The 18818-nt window shown below is 34.3% G+C and overlaps 1 protein-coding gene across 3 annotated transcripts in view; it reads left to right on the forward strand.

Moving 5' to 3' along the window:
* LOC126978607 (caskin-2) overlaps positions 1 to 18818 on the forward strand; it is a 348934-nt gene that overhangs the window by 102845 nt on the left and 227271 nt on the right. The window lies entirely within an intron of this gene.

The following is an 18818-nucleotide window of genomic DNA, read 5'->3' on the forward strand; positions in this document are numbered from 1 at the left end:
CGGCACTGCATTGTATTCGACACGGCGTATCAACTACCATCAACCGAACGTCCTGCTCGTTTCGTCCCTTACTGTTATAAAAAAAACATATAATATATGACTTTTCTTCTACCTAATCATATCATGGGCGTGTAATAAGTGATGGACGTAGATAATTCTTTATCTTCATACAAAGAAACAAAGAACGTCTTGACTTTGAATGAAGCAATGAAAGAGTAATTTAATTAAACATAGGCCTAGATTTATTTCTGAAATATAAACATATCTTGCTTTCATATCTATGTAAATAGATTGCTAACGAAGCCTTTCTCTCTATAAACTGTTATATGCCTAAGTGAAAGACTATGCTACGTCAGGTAACATTATGCCTTAAGACAATATTTACTAACTTTCATCAAATTATGTTGGTATTAATGCAAGAATATATTGCTCATAATCCTAATATTTTTTTTATAAATAAAATAACCTAAAGCATGTAAATAAATACAGGGTAAAACTAGGCTCCAAATATGATTTTGTCCCATTTAGTGTCGAGACCCTGGTCCGTGGAGTCCTAGCGCTATAAGGCTTTTAAGGAAATAGCAAAAAGGTTAGTCGACGTCACAGAAGACGGAAGAGCTGGCAGCTACCTCGGACAAAGAATTAGTCTAGCAATTCAGAGGGGGAACGCTGCCAGTATCTTCGGAACTTTACCTAAAGGGACTCTAATAATATATTTTAGTTATCATATTATATTTCTTAAGTTTTTAGTTTTAGGTTCATTGTTCTAGTATATATTTTTTATTTGTGTATAAATAAATGCTTTTCATTTTATATTAATTAAAGTAGCCTTAATTATTCTTTATAATATCAACTGTTTGCCAGTACCTTGTACTCAAAATCCTGCAAAATTCGCTGATTAACAAGAGCAATACTTATTTATATCTGATTTGCTCTTGATTAATCGGTGTTGGTACTGATTAATTTCGGACCAATCGGAGGGTACTTCATCGTTCGCGGTCGCCTAGTCTAGCACTGCGAATTTGCGCTCGTAGTTCAAGTGTAGACAGGACAGAAGGCGGGGGTGCACTGGTAGTGAAAAGAAAAGAAAAAATATTAAAGTTTTAATTATTTCATAACCATAACATACTGATAAACAGTCAAAAGTTGGTTTATAAGTAAGCACCATCTTACCTAACATTCCACATTATGTATTTAGTAAAAACCTGTTGTTTTATTTAGACCTATTTACCCGTTATTTTTTTCTTTAAATATTCTAAGTTTTCAATTTAAGACACATAACTTTTAGGGTTCGCTATTCAGCCATAGTCCAGCCGTCTGTCCTTCTGTCTGCCATTGTTGTACCCATAGACTAGCGTAAGAATAGCGTAATTTTCAATGTGTGCGTGAGCCAGTAGATTTGCTTTCCTTTTCTATGTTCTTCTCTGTCGCACATTTTGTTTGTCTATTTGTTTGTAAGCATGTCTGTAGGTAAACAGTACACTATATAAAATTTAGGCAAGCTAATTTAAAAAACAAAAATAACCACCGTGTAAAAGTAAAAAAAAATAATGGGTTGCACTTCGGGAGTGCCGGCTGAAGTGAAAACTTGAATAATAATATTTTGGAATGGTTAGGGAATATTTTCGCACGAATAGCTATATTTATCAGTGTAAATGATTTTCGTATTTAATCACATAAATATGTGGTTAAATACAATAGTCATTTATTGCGCCGTCGTACACAAAAATGACAATTTATATTACATAAAAAATCTAACACTTCAAAACTATTACAATTATTTTACATTAACAATTTTATCTCTCAGAAAATTCAACTTTCATCCAAAACTTCAACGAGTATCTTACGAAATTTTGATCAGGTTACATGTCTTGACGTGAGTTTAACATTTTATACCCATCCAAATGTTTGAGTTTTCTTTAGTGTTAATTCCGCCAATATTTGTCTTTAAACAATTCGACACGTGTATCGTCTCTACTCGAGGTATCCTCAGGACATGTTGACTCGCTAAAATCTGGCACGAGACTTAGTCTCGTCTATCCAAAATCTGGTACGATACGCCTACTTCAATAAATTTTATATCCATCCCAAGAAAAGTGCTCAACGCCGCTACATAAGTTTTCACTTCAATATTTTCAAAAGTATTAAATTAAAGTGTATACTTATTGGCAAGAATTCGTTCACGTGTGAGTCCAACTTGCTACTGAACGCTTATATTATTGATCTGTACTGTTTGAGCGCTTTGCTCATTGCTTTGTTAGTACGTACGTGGTAACTACTTCACACGGCATCGAGTGAATTTGTACACAAATAAAATTTGAAAAACAAAATTTTATGAACGATGCGGGGTTCGAACCCACGACCTCCGGCGTTCCGTGCCGGTGCTCTAACCATCTGAGCTAACCGTTCGAGTACCGCGTCGTTATAAAATTCTGTTTGCTTTGTTCAACTCTCAGGTTGCGGCTTCATCTACAGGATCTACTTTGCAGTTGATAACCTGCTCAACCCCAATATTTGCATATTAGGAAATTGACTTGAGATGTCGCTCTTGTAAATCTAAACAATATGTTATGTTTTTAAAGTGTCTTGTCTTGTGTCCCTCACTTCTAGGATTAATACACAAATAAAATTTGAAAAACAAAATTTTATGAACGATGCGGGATTCGAACCCACGACCTCCGGTATTCCGTGCCGGTGCTCTAACCATCTCAGCTAACCGTTCGAGTACCGCCTCGTTATAAAATTCTGTTTGCTTTGTTCAACTCTCAGGTTGCGGCTTCATCTACAGGATCTACTTTGCAGTTGATAACCTGCTCAACCCCAATATTTGCATATTAGGAAATTGACATATAGGAGGTTGCCGCTTCATTTGTAGGTTTGTGCAAATTCCTAAACTAAAGCTAGAACCTGTAAGTAATACATCAAGGCATTGAAAGTCTATTAATATTTAGATAAAATTTAGGACACGTTGTTACTACATCATAGAATATGATCAAGCTAAATCAGGATGTCTGGAACGAGACTCTCGTTACAGAATTCGGCGAATCAACATCTCCTGAGGATCTAAACTCAAGAAAGCACATAACATTTGAATTTCCGCAAAGTAACGGCTAATTCTATAAATTTTCTTGAAACAGGAAGTCCCAGCCAATTTCAGACGTAATTTCTAAATATTTAAAAAAAATTGTGTTTGTGTAACCTTTACGCGTGATTTAACTTTAGAATTAATTAACGCCGTGTTACCAACTAAGCAGTTACGTATTGCTGAAGTACTATGGGCATTCTAAGGTTTTATTGCTATTTTTTTTTTCTCGGAAACGCTGACGAAATATCATATCTTTTGAGCAAAGTTGGCAATTCCTTCTCTAGTCTCTACCTAGATTAAAATATCTTTTGAAATTATATTATTATTATATATTATATATTTCCCAAAGAATGATATAGAGTTATATTGATGCTGTATGGGCTCGAACCCTTTGCCTGTCCTAATAATGGACGAAGAAACTAAAAACCGGATGGTACAGAAACGTGACGCCATCTTGCCGTAACGGACTTCCGTTGCATTGTCGTCCAGTTACCTCATAATCGCGCCTAAAGAAGTTCTACTTCCAAAATACTCTAATGCAGATTACCTTAACGAAGAGACAGCTTGGGATGTGATAATAGATGGCCTTAAGAATTACTTATGAACATTATTGTTTCTACCGTCTCGTCGAATATTCTCGAGAGCTATAGTACTTTATAGATAGGTACCAACATTGGTCTCGACCTTTTAATATAACAGACAAACTAAGGTCGAGTATGAAATATCTTACTGTTTTATAAACAATGGGTTAATTCTTTATTATCTATGACACTTCTTGACATCAATCGAATATAATCTTTAATTGGGTGGTTTTAGTTTTTGATGATCAATAAGTGATTTCAAATCCTTTTTTGAATAAAAATATACGAATTTTAATGATTAAATACTTGAATTTCTTATGCCCTTTCGTCTATGTCATTGCAGCATTTGTTTTCGAATCGAGGGTAGTTTTAAATTAAATGGTAAAAATATCAAAAATTTAAAAACTATTAGTATACTTGTCCTATATCTCACTAAAGATTATAACAAATAAATGCCAGTAATATAATAATATAGCTCCATTCCTGGATATAATTATATTTATCATCTCCGTGATGTGAGTGCAATGAAGTGTTTTCTGTCAAACAATTATTGCATATTTGATCTGGCTCCATGTTTTCCTCGATATTGCTTACTTTATTATTATTTATTGATATTGTGACTAGTTTTTCAGTAAGTTTTTAACATTATTGGATGTTTATTGTGTTAATTTTTTGTTTTTATCTTTCGACGTTGACAAAATAAATACAAAAAATATACTTATGCAACATCAAAGACGACTACAAAATTAGTAATTTGTTTATAGGCCCGTGTATCCGCTTTTACAACAAACTTCCCAGTAATATCCAGGATATCAATTTATAAATTTTAAAAATATAATTAAATAAAAATGGTATTACAGTATTTCTGATTAACCGGATGAAACATAGCCTTGGGATCAAAGCTGCTGAGCTTCAGTAAGTTTAAAAAAATGTGTAATTTTAATGTAAAATATCATATCGTCGTGTATTTTTTTTTAAATAATTAAGTTATTGTCTCAATTTACGGCATATAAACATTTGTGGCCTACGTGAAAAATAAACATTTAATTTTCCGATGTGTGTTACTAATTCGTGAATAGCGATCATTCATGGCTATGAATATAATAATAATATCGTAGGAATGTCATTATATTATGTTTAAAAAATCATTTTATGTAACCGAGGCTAAAAAGAACATTTAAATAAAATACTTTATTAAACATATAGATATATAAAACGCGTGTAATTATAACTACACTTTTTTACATAAGGTATTGACGTAAACGTTAAATTTTTTATTATTTGCTTATTTACCGACGTTTCGAGACCTTTTCAAGGAAAGTTTAAAAAAAATACAGATTTGAATATGTCACCAATACTCAGAGATCTCTAGCATAAAGCATACTCCCATCTTAAAGGCCGGCAACGCATCTCTTGAGACCTGGTAATGCTGCTGTCCATGGGTTACCTCACCACTTACAATCGCTTGAGTCCCTTAGCCCATTTGCCATTATATATAAAAGAGCCAAGGTTTATAATACGAAATAGAACCATGCCTACCGAGTGAGTTTTCTTTAGAAGACTTAAGCCGACATTATCCGAAAGAGCTTTAAAGTTTTCACTTCCATTAGTAGACCTAAGTACTGCCTGTTTTTCAGGTTCCGTGCCTCAAAAAGAAAAAAATGGAACTCTTATTACTTTATTATGCATCTGTCTGCCAAGACCCTTTATCTCGGGAACGCGAGGAGGTATCCAGTTGAAATTAAAAAGATATACTCAACTCTAAAGTCTCTTAAAGTTGGGAAAAAATCAAACTCCTGAGTTAACGTGGAATAAAGATAAGGTCGTTTATGCCGAATAACTAAAGTAAATATTACTAAACTCTCAAGGATCAGTCAAAATTTATAGGATATTTTCGTTTGATGTAGAACTATAACGAGAGTTTCTTGCGCCACTCCTTCTCTCTGAGAGCGCCATTTGTTTGTATATTAGAAATGACAACTAAAAGAATTCTAAAGAATCAATTTTAAGAAAATAAATGCCTTTTATGCCTTTTAAAATTTGGCAAGAAATAGCGTCTTATACTGCAAGTATAGGGAAAACTATACATTTGTAATTAAATCATAAAAAAAACAGGGTCTCTAATCTTTATGCAAGGAACGGTGAACCTAATTTTCATTTAAGTTAACCGTATCATGTGGGGTATCGTATGGAAGGGCTTCATTGGCACAAGCTTAAACAGATTTTTAAATATTTTTATGATGTGACCTAATTAGTTTGTGTATGATCCGACCCCAAGTATGATCCGACTTTTAACTTGCGACTTGTTCGGTTTTTATTATATTTAATGAAGAAACGAATAAAATATTAGCAATAGTTCATAAATTAAATAATTAAGAAGACAATTCGCAACATATGTGCCTCTATACAAGTGGGGTCAACATTTAAAACGTTAATTTGCTTCAACATTCCAATGAATTTACTTAATATTACCACTTACCCGCTAATTGGCGTAAATTGTTTTTATGTTTGAGTGTTTTATCTGATTTATTAAAATTGTTTGGTTTTGATTATTAAAATGAAACAACGTATTAAACGTTTAAGTCAAAGTTTATATTATCTCCGTAATCATAATAATTTGAGGAGTTATGGGCATACGAACTTATTTAACCAAATATACCAACCTTACTGAGTGATCTTTCAAAAATCAAAAAAAAAAAAACGGGTATCACTCCGGGAGTGCCGGCAAAAGTTTTGAATATTTCGGGGTGGTTGGGGATTATTACGCACGAATTGATTTATTTTATCAGTATAAAATTACTAGCATTTATGTGATTTAATACAATATTCTTTTATTGCGCTTTCCTACACAAAAATTACAATTTATATTAGATAAAAAATCTAATTACTTCAGCATTATTACAATTATTTTACATTCAAAATGTTTAACTCGGAAAACTATTCTGAGAGATAAACTTTTATTTATTTTACTTATCAACTTTCATCCATAATTTCAATGACGCGAGTTTAACATTGTATACCCATCCCAAGGTTTTTTTTTTTATTTTTTAAATTAATTAAATTAAATAAAGAAGTTTTCTTTTCAAACTTTGAGATAATGGCGTATAACAATTGGGGAAATCCTGTATGGCGATGTTTATAATGTTAATTATAATGTGTAGGTCTGCGATCATAAATGCATAAGCAAATGACCCAACGGCAAACTGTAAATGGAAACACTGGGCTTCAAACTAAAAAATATGATGAGTTGAGAGCACTTTGTGATGTTTACTAGAAGTTGTTCTGCTACAGTATCCAGGTAATGCAATCCTCTATATTTATATATAAAAGCTGTGGAATGATCTTCCTTGTGCGGTGTTTCCGGACGATGCGACATGCGGGTACCTTTAAAAAAAGCGCGTACACCTTCCTTAAAGTCCGGCGACGCTCCTGTGATTCCTCTGGTGTTGCAAGAGATTGTGGGCGGCGGTGATCACATAACAACAGGTGACCCGTACGCCCGTTTGTCCTCCTATTCCATAAAAAAAAAATATAAAGATATTATTCCAAAATAAATACCCTGTATACCAGCTTGTCATAAAAAAATAAAATAGAGTTACATTCAGAATTTTTTCACCATTAAACAATACGGTATATTTAAAAACCCCACTTAAGTGTTTAGTGTTTACTTAAGTGTTTTTTTTTCTTTTAATGCCGTATATAGAGTCCTCTTAAGCTTCATGCAAAGGAGCGTGTGAAAGCTCGATAAAACACGCGCAATCTGAGTATCAGTGTTTTTATACGCTTTATATTAACTTCACCTGTATGGTTGTATGTATGTTTGTATGTTTGTAACCGACTTTTTTGGGTGCGACTTTAAACGGCTAGATTTCGTTCAAACTTTGTAGATTTATCGAGGACCGATGACATTACAGTAGTCGATGACATTAATAGTCAAATTAGTTGACTAAAAAATGAAAAATAAATAATAGTTAAAAAAAACTAAAAAGCACGCTTTATATAAAATTCAACTAAAAAATAGAAAATAAATTTAAATTGAAAATAGTGTAAAAAAATATTTTATTGTAAAAAAAGCGTGGGGTGCTTTTCAAGATATTATTAAAATAATAAATCTTCTACACCCCACGCTTTTTTTTTACAATAAAATATATTTTTTTTACACTATTTTCAATTTAAATTTATTTTCTATTTTTTAGTTGAATTTTATATAAAGCGTGATTTTTAGTTTTTTTTAACTATTTTTTTTCCCAAAAAACCCTAAACTACTACTAAATTAACTATTATTTAACCAGAGCCATTTCCGAGATACATTAAACATATATATTTACAAGGTAATCCATAATTATCCAAAAGTTTTCTTGAGTGTTAATCCCGCTAACATTTGTCTTTAACCAATCTTACACATCTTTCGTCTCGACTACATCCTCAGGAGATGTTGACTCGTCGAATTCTCTCGACAACTCTTAAGTTAATTAACATATTATACTAATGGGAACAGATATAAATAAATATGCCAATTTGCCTAAGAAATTCCTCAGTCAATTCAAATCGTGCAATTGCCTGATTTTCCACGTTATGAATAATTCAAATAATCCTCTCTATGTAGCTTTCCAGTCTTAGGATAGCTATCGCCCATTTAGCGTTGCGTTTACTATTGCAATATATCAGTTCCTCTCTAGGCTTTAACTTATGGAATTATGTTAATATGTGATAAAGTGACCTTGCTGCATTTCAAACTTGTCACCTGCTTAATGATTCGCTTATCTCAATTATCTCGTGTGCAATAACCGTTGGTTTTGTCGATGATTTATTTCAACATTAATCTGTATTTTAAATTAATATTTGCAAACGTTTATAAACATCTGACGTTACCGTCGATTATGCCAGTACTCTTTTGGAATGCCAGAAGAATCACATGAGTGTTAACAAAATGATATTTTATTATAATTGAGGTGAAGATGCGCAAGAGCTTTCGGATGGAAACATATCAAGGTTGGGTCACCGACATGCTAGTGTTGGTTTAGTTAGATAATTAATTGTCCGATGAAGCCCAGTGTTTTTACGAGTAGTTGAATTAAGCTTTTTAAAATCCTTGAAAACTAAAAGAAAATTGTAGAGAGCTATAAGACACAAATTTAATGCTTATTGCTGAACTTATGCAAGCAGATCTTCACCAAATCTATTTTTGTTGGCTTCTTCTCTCTATCGCAACAACAATTACTAACTTCTCGGCTAAGTCGAGTTAGTAAGTATTTTATTGGGCGATGTATATGCTTTTACAACAAGATCCCAGAAAATATTCAAAAAAATATATTCCGATAAATGTTAGTATAACATTTGTGACTTTTTTAACGATTTCACAGATTGGGAATGGAGCGACCACCTTCAGGTTATTAAATAATCAGAAAGAACTATTTAGGAGTTATAACTTAAGAGTTGCGCACGATATGAAAAATAGATGGCTAGTAAAATCCAACATTAACATATATGAAGGGGCACGTCTATTCCTCTGCGTAATACACTCCCACATCTTATAGCGCTCCCCGCACCTCAGTCCCATTTTGAAAGAAATGGACGCCGGCTAGTGGTTACTGCTTCAAATAGCCACAAGAAATTTGCTGTCAAACATATGGAACAGCCTGTGCAGTTTATTACAGGGCAGTGGGCGCAATAGAACTGATGACTCTCACCACGGAGCACCCGGTTTGATAATCATCTGCCACGTAACAATGTGTATTCGGTATTCGAATTAATATGTACGTTTATACGACGTTTTATAAGATCGGCAACGCTCTTGTGATTCCTTTTTTTTATGAAAATAAGGGACGAGATGACCATCAGCTGAACTTCATGCTCGCCTTATCATCTCTTATCGTAAAACTCTCTAGAAATGCAACTTATTAGTAATATTAATTACAATATAACGGTATTCTATATTTTTATAGAGCTTACAATCTCAGCTCTACTTTATATAGATAATATTCAAATGAGGAATAATCATAGATTTCTTGCAATTTTATGTATTTCCGTTACACTCGTGTTTTTAACGCGAGCACGAACCATAATCTAGTTTTATCATAATATTGTAGAGTAACTGGTCAATCCCGTTCAAAATTAAAAAGCAAGTATTACATACATACATACATTCACATCTGTCAGATGGGCAGGCAGAGATTACGCAACTCTATTTTCCTTGGCTTCTTCTCTCTATTGCAACAACAATAACAAACTACTCGGCAAAGTCGAGCTAGTAAGTCTTTCATTGGGCTATGTATATATATGCTTTTACAACAAGATCCCACAAAATCTTCAAAAAAAATATTTATATTCCGAATACAAAAATAATTGATAAAAGCGTTTATGTGTTAAAAAGGTAAGTATAACATTGGTTACTTTCTTAACGATTCCACAGATTGGGAATGGAGCAAACGCCTTCAGGCTATTAAATAATAAATTTTATAAAAAAAGGAGCCCGCTAAGTTTCTTGCGCTCTTTCTTCTCAGGTCTGTGGCATACTTTTTTGAATGGGTAATTTTGACTTTCATTAAGTGATATCACATCCAGCTTTAATTGAAATATTTGAATTTGAATATCGTACAAGCCTTTTTGAAAGGTGATTGGATTAGCAATAGGTACACCTACAAAGGAAGTGATTTGCTCTGCTCATGACGATCCAATGTCACTCGGAAGTCGCTTTTCTTCAGATTAAGCCGACAATTCCGGAGCGGAGTCAATTTCCTTTCGCGGTATATCCAGGTTAATAGAATGTGAGAGTCACAGAATGTAGATAAAATATAGATAAAAGGAAACAAGGAAAACCATATGCTTTCCCTGCAACAAGTTTTTTTTATGAAAATGAGGGATGAGACGAGCAGGACGTTCAGCTGATGGCAACTGATACGCACTGTCCATTACAATGCAGTGCCAACCAAGATTATTGAAAAACCCAAATATTCTGACCGGCACTACAACTGCGCTCGTCTTGAGACATAAGATGTCAAGTCTCATTTGCCCAGTAATTTCACTAGCTACGGCGCCCTTCAGACCGAAACACAGTAATGCTTTCACATAACACAGTAATTACACATTACTGCTTCACAGTGTGTTTACAATCGAAGCTATTCATAGGAAACCGTGTTGAGGAAAATTCTAATGGTTCAACTGGATCAAAATGGTTCAGCGTTAAAAAATTGTCACTAACAAAATCAACAAAATATATTGAATTCTCAATACCAGTAAATGTATACTAGGCGTAGGTACTGAATAAATAATAATAATAATAATAATATTCCTTTATTTCAGGCTACATGGCCCATAAAATAAATACCTTAAAGTCTAACATACATATGATATATAACTTAAATCTACGTCACATTTTCGCAACGATGTGAGGCGCGGGTTCGGTGGCTTCCGGCGGTCGGCGACGTCCGCGATACTTGCGGAATACGACCCCCTTCGGCCACAGCTGCACGTCCAGGAAGGTTGAAATATGTTCTGTCGTACGCGAACAACAAAAGAGTTGAAGTCTACTGCGTGACGCGTCGCCAACTTTTCGACACCCAACCGGAACCTTGTCTTCTCCACCAAGTACTGAACAATGTCGGAGGCCTTGGTGGTGTGGTGAAAGCGAGAGACGTAGATATACGTTGCTGGGATTACGGGACGCAGGAGCTGGTTCTGTCCTATCGGTGCTGTGCCACATTGGTTATGACTAGGAGGTCTCCTCTTCTTCCGCTCCACCTTAATGAAGCCCTCCTTATCGGTCAGACCCTTCGACACAGCTCTACAAGCGGGTTCGTTGCGGGCGTGCCCGCTTCCACTTTCTGTTCTCAGCACTGTCCGCTTTCTTTGTTGCTGGCGGATGGCAGCAGCATAGTCACGTTGAGGTGTTGACGTAACGACAGCAGGCGACACCTCCGAGAGGGGAGGAGGTGAGGGACGGGCGGCAAGTACATTACCGCTTACACGTGCGGGCGCAGCGGCCGGTGTCGAGTCGAATTTCGCTGATTCAATACTCGCTGGCGAAGCAATGCAAGCCCCACGACGTGTGTTGATGTTATTGGCCTCTATTGACCTACTTACAACGGTATTGTTGCGCAAAGTCGCAACTTCAGCTTGCAGGTCCCTGATGGTGTTCTGGGATGCCTCTAATTTCAACACTACTTCTGCCAGGCCTGCCTTGAGGTTTGTGATGTCCTTCAGCAACCTGGTGACGTCGACATGGTCGAAGGTGACGGGCGGTAACTTGTTCAAGTTCCTTGCCACGAAAGACGGTACGTACTCAGGGTCAGTCACCTTCAGGAGATTTATCATGTCCTGAAGACTTCTCTCTCCCCTTTCATCCCTCCTGCGGGACGGCATTCGGTCGGTTTTCATCAAAACAGGAGCGTTTTGGCGTTATTTTTAAAAAAACGTATCATATGTTATAAATAAACGTATCAAGAAGTATTATGTTAAATGAACCTGTAAAACTTATTCTACTTCGCTTTGCGAAGGTTACTGTATATTATACAATACTTTATGTGTGTATAGTTTATTTTTTATTACTTTTAACGAGATATTTGTAATTTAAAACGCTTCTTAGCTATGAACATCATTCATATATTGGATACAGTACCATACAAACTTATTTTTTAACTAAGTATACTTATTATATTATAAAATTTAAAGGAATTGCCATTGCGTGTATTGTATGTTCGTCTCACGTGCTCTACTTTTCCGTACATATGGTAGATTCAGTAGCTTAAATGAAATATTTATAATGACGATACAGAATCACTTAGTTTATGCCTATTTGAATAAAGTTTAGTTGACTTTGATATACCATGGGTAAAGACAATACTCAAATTCAAATTAAAAAACTCATTACTGCAAGTAGTTATGAAACAAATTCTATTGCACGTCATATTTTAAAATAAAATAAAAGTACTTAAAGTAAACATTACCGGCCTTACAAATAAACTTGGTATAAAGTTAGAACTGATGATAAACAAAGAAAACGCAAAATGGTTACAATATCGTTGACAACACTGTCAATACAATGATAATTCTGAAGTTTCCCGAATGACAAGCTGCCTTGCAAATAAACGCGGGAAACGTTATACGTCCGAACAAACCATTCGTAAGCACAGAAACAGACATTTTCTGTTTCTAAACATTTAACATTGGTTTATGCTTAGTTATAACTTTATGCCAATTTTATTTGTAAGGCCGTATAAATATATAATGTAGTTAAGTAGACTATCATTAGCCTGTCCAAATATTTTTGTCATTCAAACAAACCTCGATTTTATAGTATCCTTTTTTCATGAGCCAATTTTATATTTGTTTTAAATTTATGCATAGGCAAGTCAAGAATACTTTGTAGCAATGTATTAAATACTTTTATACCTAAACCAATAAATTAATCTACAACTTTGTGATGCCTAAGATTTGGAACGGCGAGCTTATGTCTATTTCTTGTGGTAAAAATACGTATAACATTTTCAGATTTTGTAGATATGAAATGGATGTTTTTGTAAACATGCATAATTACAATTTAAAATGCACAGGGATTGGTCCCTTTTGTGTATTGATTTCCTCCAAATAAGTCATTTCTGTGGATGTTGCTAAAGAGTATGACATTCAGCGACCTGTATTTAGTAATCCCACAAAAATATTCGCATTCGGACAATGACGTTCTATACATATGGACATATACTTCGCAGTCTGAAAGCGGAACGGCAAAAGTGTGCTTACATTGTCTTTAAGCACACTTTTCTCCTTAATCGTGTGTCAACTTTGTGCAAATCACCAAGTCTAAGTGTGCTATAAAAAAGTGGTCAAATAATATGTTAACGACGCGAAAAAAGATGGTGTAAGTTATCGCCGGTAAGTTTATTTAATTTAAATAAGATGGCCTGGCAAAATGCGGGAATAATTTAGTAAAACAAATAATTTTTTCACTAAATATGGTAATAATATTGAGAAATATTCACATCCCTTTCTCTCCCGCTTGTCAGAATGAGACAGATGAAAGGACGTAATGAGCACACAGTAAGAAATGAAAACTATAGAGACGTTCTTTTTTTTAAAGGCCAGTGAACAATGATTAGCAATATTGTATTTTGTATACAGAAAGTAATTGCATTCGAACTTGAATTTGATCTTCGAATGAAAGATAAGTAGTTGACAAACAAACGCTATCTGTCAATAACCTGAAATATCTTATTGGAAAGCATAATATAACTAGTATCTAGCAAAGTGAATTTAATCACGAGAAACTGAAGCGTGCTTATATGGCTTGACAGCATTGAACAGGACTTTCATCCCATACTTTGACGTACTATAAACAATTAGACTCACAAAGATCGTCAGAAATGTCCGAGTGGTGTTGTGTATATATATTAACTTTTAACATCAAAATATATACTTAAAACATTCATTCAAATTAGCACCTTATTTCGTGACGGTAATGTTCAAAGTCTTTGTAAAAGCTCATTAGTGGTGGTGCGAATTGTGCAAAAGAGACGGACGTCTCTTTCATTTCGTTGGCGATGTATTTTGTTTTAGCAATTGAAATGTAAATATTTAGCAAAATGTTTTAAAAAGTCTAGTTAGTTACACAATTTTGTTAATTTAAAGGTTTAATTACCTAAACTACGACACTCCTTCCTTTTTAAGTTTGGATATTCTGTTATTTGGCCAGATTTGCACTGAACACATTATCATTGCGTGGCGTTGAATTTAAAGCGCGGTCGAAACACAACTCAGCGAAAACTCTGCCTAATAGATGCGGAGACAGAGTTTTGCTTCAAACAATTTTTGAACGCAATTGTCTAGTTGTTTATTGATTCTATAACTATAATCTTCATTGTCGAAGCAAATATTGGGTCAGTCGTTAGAAGCAATGATATAGAAGATATTTTCTTCTATATTATTTTAATTTCAGAATGGGTGGTACTTTTTGACTTTCAATAAATAGATATCCTATTCTGAATAAAAGTAAGTATTTCATTTGCTTTAAAATTTAAAATTGTACATATCAATTACAATAAGTTTTAGTTTAATGGCCGGTATTTCAGTAAACGATGCGTTAAATAATTTTTGTACAAAAGTATAATTAAGGCGAAGACGTGCGCTTAAGGCTTACAATGCGCCATTGCGTTTGTAAATGGCATTTCATTTGGAGCTACAGTTTGAAAGAGCAATACGCATTACTTACAAGAACCAAAGCTAATGAATCTAGCATTTTGTTGGCTTCTAAAGTTCTACATATAAATGAGCATTAGGTGGAATATTAGTGGTAAATTCTAAGAAGTTAAGTTTAACATCTGAAAGTGTTCTTGAAGTGTAAAAATATTTATCGTGGCAAATATAACGTAATGATAATAACTTTTTGATAAAATCGTGTTAGGCAATTTCGTAGTAACCTAGAAGGCAAAGCCAAATTGAGTGAGAAGAATTTGGGGTTAGATGGAGCAGCACAATAGTTCAAGCTGATTCCTGCCGCTGAATTCCATCTTCGCACGACACGCCACAGATTAGGATATCATTCCCACCATCTGGATGTATGGCGTTCCTTCACAGTGCGAATTTCAAGGAATTTTCTTCCACGTACAACCAAGCTGTGGAGTGAGCTTCCTTGTGCGGTGTTTCCAGGACGATACGACATGGGTACCTCAAAAAAACAAATTAATTCTAAAACACTTACTACTACTTTAATGTAATGAAATATTACTTCGATATCTCTGGTTTGATGCATCCTATCTGCAACATAGAGCTGTGGATTGAGCTTGATAATTTTTGGGGATCTTGTGCATTATTCTGTTATTTTTGTAGTTCGTTAATTAGATGTTAATTAGCGGTAGTAAATCTTAAATTGAAATGTAAACTTGAAAAGAACGAGAAATTCATATCACAATAAGTGTCCTCGACTACTTACGGCCGTTCCCAATATTCAGTCTATCTCTTACTTGAGATAAAAATCGTAACTATCGTTGACTTTTCTGTCCCAATAAACTTATCGACGGTAACTCACCTTATCCGTACATGGTACCAGCGATAGAAGTTTGTATGGAAATTGCAATTCACGCGTCCCAATATAAGGCGAAAAGAATGACTTATCGGGTATATTGGGACAGCTTCAGATTATTGACAGCTATTTACTGACAGTAAAAGCACAGTAGACATCTACTGTGGTGGAAGGTAGTAATTTATCTCTATTCGTACTATAACATCGGCAGATATAATCTGTAAGGTTTACAAAAATGAAAGTGTTTTTCTAATTTATAATGAACAGTTCGATCGCTTGGCGCTGCTTAGACACGTCGCTCCATTGTATGATAGAAAATTCTACTAATAAAAATTTGAATACTTCTAGTTTGATTTTTAAATAGTTATTGATGTCATTTTACTGATAAGGTAACGTACTTTCGATATCAGTATACGGCCGTTTTCAATAACCTATCTATCCTTAGTTTAACTTATGGATACATTGCTGTCACCGTTTAATGACAAGATCTTATCTATCCATAGCACAGTAGTAGTAATGTCCAATATAGTTATAGTCCAATGTTATCTGTCAATAGGTTATTGAAATGTAAGTAAGCGTAAAAGGATAGATTTGTCTACGTTTAGTAAGTTAAACTAAGGATAGATAGGTTATTGAAAACGGCCGTCAAAGTTGTTTGATATCTGTAATAGTTACGAAACAATCCCCTGTCCACATTTAACTATAACATTCTGTATATTTGTAGTGTCCTACACAAATTTAAATATAGCTGTTATAATACAATTCAAATAAAAAAAACCATACAAGCACTAAAGAGGTAAAAAGACTATATGATAGTTATTGTATAAGTTTTGTGATTTGTGTGAAACAAAATATTGTGTAATTTACTGTAAAGTACTTAACGCCTGAATTATTTAATTTAGTATCAAAAAACCGGTTTTGTCTAAATAGGTTACAAACAAAATGTTTTAAAACTATATCACGTATTGCGTGAGCTGTTTGAAGCGTTGTCAATACGTTTTATCAACGGAGTATATTAATACTGTGTGAAGGTGCTTGTGTGCGGAGATAAGATTGAGTGGAACGCGTTGTAAGGCCGTCGGTATCTATTTGCCAATGTGTCGAGACGTTATGATAAAGTTCATCGATCTCAGGAACAACACTACTTTTAGTTCATCGATAGATAAAATCGCCGAAGCAAAATCATGTTAATGATTTCTTATTTTGTAGTATCACAAAAGAATATAATTTATTTTATACCAGACTAGTAGGGAGACGACAACGGAAGTAATTCGCTCTGTGCTATACCTTTTACCTCTATAGCCCAGTGGTTAGTGAGCTGGAGGTCCCGGGTTCAAATCCCGTTAGGTGCAATCATTTATATGGTGAATACGAATGTTTGTTTCCGAGTCCTGGATAAACAATATATATTTATGTATGTTTAAGTAAGTATATTGTATTAAATATATCGTTGTCTTGCACCCATAGTACAGGCTATATCTTGTTTGGGGCAAGATAATTTGTGTGTGTGTCAATATTATTATTATTAGAGTTCAAAAATTCTGAGCGGAAGCGTAATTGCGCTTGTCTCTTTGAGGTATAATTCTAATTCAAATATGTTTATTCCAAATAGGATTTAAAATAACTTATTGAATGTCAAAAAACTACCCCTCATTCGAAATAGTATGCCTCAGACCTGAGAAGAACAACTCAGCAGGCTTTTTTAATTTCGTTAAAATATATGTAATATCGTATAATAAAATGTGTAATTAAATAGCCTGGGGGCGGTCGCTCCATTCCCAGTCTGTGGTAGCATTAAGAAAATTGTTTATGTTATAGTAACCTTTGCCACACAAACGTTTTTTAACAATTCTTTTAAATTTCGTAAAATATTTATTTTGTACATTTTCTGGGATCATGTTGTAAAAGCTTGAATTAACTGAGTAGTAGGCATAACAAGTTTATATTTGTTCCTTGTAATTGTCACAATTTCTAGCAAATTCCTTAATGTGCTTATGATCAGTAAGATGCTAAGTCACATTGGCAGAGAAATTAATTAGCTGCGGCGTGGTTCAGAAAAGAACAATAGAAATTTTGTGGAACCGAAATAATGACTATATTCACAAAAAAAATCTCAAACTGGACGCGTTGGAAGTCTCTTCGCATGTTCTCGGCAGACTGAGAATCAGATGCGAGCACTGACCTGTATAAATACCACTGGATAGGCAGTTCCATATGTTTTACGGCAAATTTATTGTACCTATTTGAAGCGCCTCTCGCGAGCGTCCAGAGAACTACTTTTTTTTTTGTAAATAGTTTTCCACCATCTATGTTGTCCACTAGATTGTCATCATAAGTTTTAGTACTGCAGACTCTCACTACATGGCCAACAGCGCCAAAATGGCGAATATCAAACAGCCACAAAAGCACTTTGACAGTCCAGTGGTATTTATTAGAGGTCAGTGGATGTGGTGTTTGTGAGCGAGCTGAGTCCACACTTATGAAAGTACCTTTCACGTAACATTGCATTATACGTTACAGCGGTCTGCACCCTCCTTTAGTTGTTGGTAATTAAAGCAGCTTGGTTTGTTTGCAAGGAGCGCTATGTTCGGTCGACGGTCGACGCACTCGGCACTGCCTCGGCTACCACTTCACTCTACCGAGCACTTGTACCGGGTATAGAAACTGACGAGGAACTCCGGTAAATTGTTACTAGTTATGCCCTGCGGTTTCTGTTATATTTTTATTTTACCTTTTGTCCTTGGAGAGTATTTTTATGCTCAGTATTTTTGTAGAAATGTGTATTTACGTCATGATCATGAAGTATCCTTACACAAACAATGAATTCAAGCTCTAAGGTTGATGGATCTAATATACGATAATTTATATTTATACAGTTTATTCATTATTACTTTTTAATAAATATTTGATATTATTTATTTGATGCTGCCACCTTACAAAATTATTTATTATGTATATTACAGCCATTGTAGAATACTCTATTTGATTGAAAAGAGTAGCCGTTGAGTTTCTTGTATCTCACGAGCTCTACTTTTTCGAACATATCATAGATTCAGTAATTTAAAAGAAATAATTATAATGACGGATCAAAAGCGCTCACTTTAAGCCAAATTGAATAAGATTTATTTGCACAAATTAA

The sequence above is a fragment of the Leptidea sinapis genome, chromosome Z (assembly GCF_905404315.1).
Source record: "Leptidea sinapis chromosome Z, ilLepSina1.1, whole genome shotgun sequence".
NCBI classification, from domain to species: Eukaryota; Metazoa; Arthropoda; class Insecta; order Lepidoptera; family Pieridae; genus Leptidea; species Leptidea sinapis.